Here is a 6,541-nt window from a genome sequence, read left to right as displayed (position 1 = left end):
TATTATATGGATTCTTATTGTTTTCATTTGTAAGAACTGAACATTTGGGTCCGTAGTTGAAATAACTACTTAATATCTAACAGGGAGAAGATCAGTATTGGAAGTTAGCTGCATGGTTCATCCTTATCGAAATACTTGATATGTAATATTTGAACAGTTGAAAAATACAATTCTTGTACTTTAATACAAAATTTTTGAATTAACTTAATGAATGTTAAAGTTACATTTGTAACTTAGGTTAAAAAACATGCCACAAGAATTTAGCTATAGGTTGATCCAAGAGGAGATAATAGCATAAAAATGTGGTTGATCTTGTCGTAAGGTGATATGACACTTTTACACAAATACAAAGCACCTCACACACCCCCTCCCATTCACATCACACTCCCTCGTACATTACCCATCTATATGTATTCAATTCAATTCTTTATTTCCAGTATAAATCATTCAACATTTATAAGTAGGAAAATAAATTATTTTTGAATTAACTTAATGAATGTTAAAGTTACATTTGTAACTTAGGTTAAAAAACATGCCACAAGAATTTAGCTATAGGTTGATCCAAGAGGAGATAATAGCATAAAAATGTGGTTGATCTTGTCGTAAGGTGATATGACACTTTTACACAAATACAAAGCACCTCACACCCCCTCCCATTCACATCACACTCCCTCGTACATTACCCATCTATATGTATTCAATTCAATTCTTTATTTCCAGTATATATCATTAAACATTTATAAATAGGAAAATAAATAAAAATTATGATTATGATATAAAAAAAAACACTGAAAAATCACAACAATGGTTCTAGAGCACCATGCTGTATGAACATGGACGTCTTACAAACAAAAGAATTCCTATAAAGTTCAATCCTGAATCTGGGAGTTATTACTTCTGTAATGTATACTATTCCTATTGAATCTTTTTTATACCCTAATGGACTGATGAAGAACATTAAACCAATAATAATTTTTATGAAAATGAAATGAAATTTGCTGCGAAGGATTATAATTATTCCATCCGTGCTCCTCAAGAAAACCCCTTCCACACATTCAATCAAGCCTTCTAACATAATGTAATGGACCAATAAAAAGCATAATACAACATTAATCTCTCAAGTTTTCCAAACAATAGACAGTATATAGTGAGGTTCTTGCATTTAGGTGGAAAAACACATGGAGTTCTTCACAGCTTTATATTTCGATGTATCATGCTTCAAAAGTTTCCAGACTTGGACACAGCTGGTTGACCTCAAAATAACCTTTTGTACTACTAGTTCAAATGTGTGGAATTATTGTGCTTACAAAGGTTCAGGCTTTGCTATTCGCTTACCTCAAATGTGCTCTTACGTCGCACTGAGTCCACATAAGAGAATAGAAATCTGTTTCATATTAACGTAGAGCTATTCTACACACTAAAGAATGTACTGGTTAAATGATATCCTTGAATTACTATTGGTGTAGGTATGGTGCTTACAATTTTTTAACCCCAAATAAATTGTTGGATTCGTAAGTTCCAGAGTTTGACCTAGGCCTATGATGACCTCAAATGACGTTTGCAGTCCATAAAACGATATATTCATGTAGCTAACTCTCTAGGATGGATTCATACATCAAGTAGGGCTATAAACGTAAGTTAAACCATCATGATGTACGTTGTGCATTTTTGTGTTTAAAAGTCGATGCATCTCATCTACAGAAACGTAGGCGACGCGACATGATATCGAATTGGTCTACATATCACTTAGCAAGGAACATTTACCAGGTGCGTATCCAGGGGGGGGGGGCGTTGGGGGCGCGCGCCCCCCCGGGTAAGAAAAAGAGGAGAGAAAAAAAAAGAGAAGAAAAAAGGAAAAAAGAGGGGGGAAAAGAGGAGGAGGAGAGGAAGGAAGGGAAAAGGAAGAAAGAGAGAAAAAGGAGAAAAAGAGGGAGTTAAAGAAAAACGCCAAGACACCGGGAAGAGAAAGAGGAACAGTGACATTATTACAGGGCTGATCCCTATTATATACACAGGGTAGCCAGTGACGGATCAAGGATTTCGGAAGAGGCGTGTGCCTGACCCTACGCCTTACACCGACAACTCAATTGTTGACGTTTCCATTTTTCTTCTCTGACTCATGATCTATTTATTCTATATATGGTCTATCATAACGCGTGTGTGTGTATATACGCCTTAATCAATTGTAGAACGGTGCTATGAAACCAACTGTGGCTGGTCTCGAACTCGACCGTGTCGTCGGGGAACATGACAAATTTCGGGAAGGGGGCGACCGCCCCCCCTTCAGCATATTTTTTTTATGATATCGCTAGTAATTTCAAAATAGAAAGTGCTTAGATGCAACTTACAAGGCCTGGGAAGTGTCATTTCCAGCGATCTGGGAGGCATTTTCGGCCAAAATTTGCTTGTACGCTTCGCGCCAACAAATGGTCCTGGGTAGTGCCATTTCCAGCGATCTGGGAGGCATTTTCGGCCAAAATTTTCTTATACGCTTCGCGCCAACTAATGGAGGAGCTATGCTTAGATAATTTGCCTACAGGCTTCGCCCTTTCCTTGGCAAATTCCTTGCTACGCGCCGGTTCGAATTTGTAAAGCAAACAGCAGATATCACATCATATCAGTGAGCATGAAAATGGCGTTCCAGGATGAACAGCCTCAAAATTGTCCGACTTGCCCGAAAAAAATAACCAAAAATTCCAACATGTTAATGTCAATATCATATAAGCAAGCATCGGTTATTACATCAGATGCCATCGTGTACCTTACGGTCCGTGAAAGTTGCTCAGTATACCGCGGGATGCTAATGTAAACAACGCCGAAATGTCTTATGTAGATGGAGAAAATCATCGAGGTCCAATTATGTTAAAACTCTCTTTTACATTAGTAATGGCGAATTAGGGGCTGCAGCCCCCACCCCCCCCCCCCCCCGCCTCCTACGCCTATGTGTGTATTGTTCGATTTCGAAAATATCTGCTATATTTTCATTTCCTTCAACCAAGTTTTATAATAGCCGTTATAAGAGGTTTTAATATTTGTACACCAAGAAATTAACTGTGTCTGAATTTTTGAAAATTTCTGACCGACATTCTTCATCACACGTCCCTCTACTCGTGCAATATTGTTCGGTCTGTTAGGGGTTCAAGGAGTTTTAAAGGGCGGCGGAACCGGGGGGCACAGGGGGACGTGCCCCCCCCCCCTCACTTTTCCTCAGGTTAAAAATGTGCCCTTTTTCTACATAAAAATTTAGGTGCCTCAAGTTAGCAAGAGGCCAGGGAACCAGAATGAACACTCGGGAAGGGCCGTTTCCGGCCATCTGAGGGGTTTGTAAAACCAAACAAATTCTTGCACGCTCCGCGCCAACCGATGGTGGCGCTCCGCTCAGATAGTCGTCAGAGCCGTATATATACGGCTCTGATATATATACGGCTCTCTATATACGGCTCTGATAGTCGTGCATACAACTTTGCAAATCCTGGCTACGCCGCTGACTTTCTAATGAATTTCTGTGGGTCAAACTCAAAGCTATTTAGAATGGAAAAAAATTGTTAAGATATTAACAAAGAAATAAATTCTAATTCGGAAGATTCCTTACATTAGCAACTAGCATAATTTCACCTCATTTTGTCTCAAAAGAAAACTTGTTCCATGTTTCCTAATTTGCACATTGGATATTGCAGTGCTAGTATGCATATTTTCCTTGAGGGGGGAGGGGGGCGTTGATGGAGTGATGTGTATACGCAAATAAGATAAATACAACAAGAGTTATAAAGGGTACTAAATATAAGGCTGCATCAGTCCAATCGAATATCTGCAAAGTGTCCTTTGATGTCGGTGCCCCCCCCCCCCCCAGATTAAAAGTGCTTCTGCCGCCCTTGGGGTTTTTCTATATTGGTTGTCCATAGATGAAATTTTGTGCAACATTATGGGTATGTTTTGAATTGAGTTTAATCACGAGAAACGTGAATTTTCAGATTCTGAACAAATAATGGGCTTAAAACCTTGAAAAGTGGGGCTGACGGATATTGTGGGCCGCGACGTAGAATCACCTACAAAAGCAATGATCCACAGGACATGCGATGAGGTTGAACATGATGTGTGACTGGTGACAAACTTCAAAAAGGTTATGGATGGAAAAAAAAACTATTAGGAAATACTTGGTTCTCAGGCAAAAAGTGTACATCTGGTTGCTCATTTTCAAGCCCGAGAAGTGCCATTTCCGGTGATCTGGGTGGTATCAAAACCAGAAAATTTCTTGTACGCTGCGCGCCAACCGATGGTGGCGCTCCGCTTAGATAGTAATTCGCGCCCCCCGGGTTAGAAAATCCTGGATACGCGCCTGTTTACTATTGCATAAAAATATTAGAAATAACTAAAACCAAAGTAAACTAAATAGTGACAACATTTCTTCCTGCTAAATACTTTATTAAAACTATTACGTTCTTCGAAATGTTGATTCAAATACTCTTTCTTGGTACTAAGGGACAGTAAGGGGGGTTTTCATTGATTAAAAAGTGTCACCCAAGCCCCCCCTCTCCCCTCCCCAGCAACATGTACACTTACGCCTGTGCGTGGATCAAATATTTCACTATCAAAGGCAACGTACGGATTACGCTGAGTGAACTTCCAGTGTTACACAATATGCTGGTAAATATTTGATCTCGTAGATACTCCAAACAGTTTTTATTTTTCTAAGAAAATAAATACAAGGGAAGATTTGGTAATTTTTCAATTATGAAGTGTGAGCAATGTCAATATGTTTACAATTTTGGGAAAGCACCGTCTATGTAGCTGTGTAATATCTAATAAATATAAATGTACGAGTTTATATAGGATTCTATTTTCGAGTGGTCTTGTAACATTCGGTCAATAAGCATTATTACGGAAGCTTGGGAAAGACACCACAATAAACGATTTACACACATTTGCAAAAGGGAAAATAATCTTGCCGGTTTAATACTCGGTAACAAGACAGTGCGCAAAATGGTTATTGTAGAGTTTTATTATTTTGTACATCTCGTCAAAACCGCAGTTTTTTTCTTCAGATTTCGACGTTTTGTCAAGATGCTGTAAAATGTAAATTGTGCAACGCATAATTTGAAAAATTGAGGTTTTGTCACAATAGTTACATGTGTGTTAAACGGTTAATTTCAGATTTTACTGTTTTGAACATTTAGTGCATCTCGTCAAAACGGTAATTTGATAAAAAAATATTTTACATTTTGCCAAGTTTGTTCAAAGTTCGCAAAACGGACATTTTTCAGATTTTACCGTTTTGAAGAAAAAAATGCTAAGAAATTTTCACGAGTTTATTGAAATGTATAACTCGTCAATGTGCATGTCCTTTCTACGCTTCAGTACACTAATAACAAATAAAAACACATTTTTGTAGGTTGTAATGGAATGCCCCGTGTGGTAGCAATATTAGCACTTGAAATATTTAACCAGTTACTCATTACACATTTGTTACAATAACACCAACCATATAAGTTCGAGCGGGTACATCAATCTTCTATAACAATTCTGAATCTCGTCTTTTGATCATTTTTTTCCCTTTAAATCTTGTAATATCGTTATACAAGACGTTGCATGCTCAGTATATAGTATAAATAAAACGTTTGGAATTGTTATTTTCTCTTCACTACATGAACTTGAGATTTATTCAAACATTTCCATAAGTTGTACTTGACTTGCGTGGTCCTCAAGAGGAAGTCGTAACTTTAAAATTAATGTATTCGAAATTTTAGTACGTGCTTCATAACCCTATCAAGTGTCGTCTCGATGGGTTGAGAACTATATAGTCTTATGGGTAACGAACCGGATTCTATAACTCCTGTTTATTTGCCCGGAAACCACATAAAATTATGTAAACTTTATCTTTACTGGCTTTGAGCGCTACAACTTTATTTCACCGATAGGTACAGTCACATGAATCACACATTGTGAGCTCCCACCTTTCAGAGGATTTTCATCTGCTGCCTTATGGCATCGGGCTGAAGTTGGCGAACAATAACAGCGACCAATAGCAGCGAACGTTAAGCATTACCAGCGACCATTACCAGCGAACAATAAGAGCGAACACTAAGGGGAAAATGATACTACGGAGAAGTTTAAGGGCAATTCCAATGTGACAAGGGGAAAAGTAAAGTTTTAAAAACTAAACTAATTGACACACTTATTTAACAGAGTCATGGGTGTGTTATCAGACAATAAAAGTTTTCAAATTGTGCAAGTAATAGCTGGCAACCCTCTCTATCACCCCATCAAAACCACCTTGAGAAAAGATGTCATCAGAGAGGGCGATAATAACGCCAAAACTCGACGCAAAGTCTCATCTACCGTTTATATACGGGTTTTCAACACGATTTTTGGCTAACAAATCAAATCTGTAACTCAGTATCATTGGGGTCCCCAAAGTAGCTGACGTTACCCACTATCACCCCATGCCAACAAACCTCGGGGGACGGTATCTTTTAGGGTGTTATTAACACCCAAACTCGACGCAAAGTCTCATTTACAGTTTATATACGAGTTTTCAACACGA

The sequence above is a fragment of the Apostichopus japonicus genome, chromosome 9 (genome assembly GCF_037975245.1).
Source record: "Apostichopus japonicus isolate 1M-3 chromosome 9, ASM3797524v1, whole genome shotgun sequence".
In the NCBI taxonomy this organism is placed as follows: Eukaryota; Metazoa; Echinodermata; class Holothuroidea; order Aspidochirotida; family Stichopodidae; genus Apostichopus; species Apostichopus japonicus.
Note: the sequence above shows the minus strand (reverse complement) of the source record.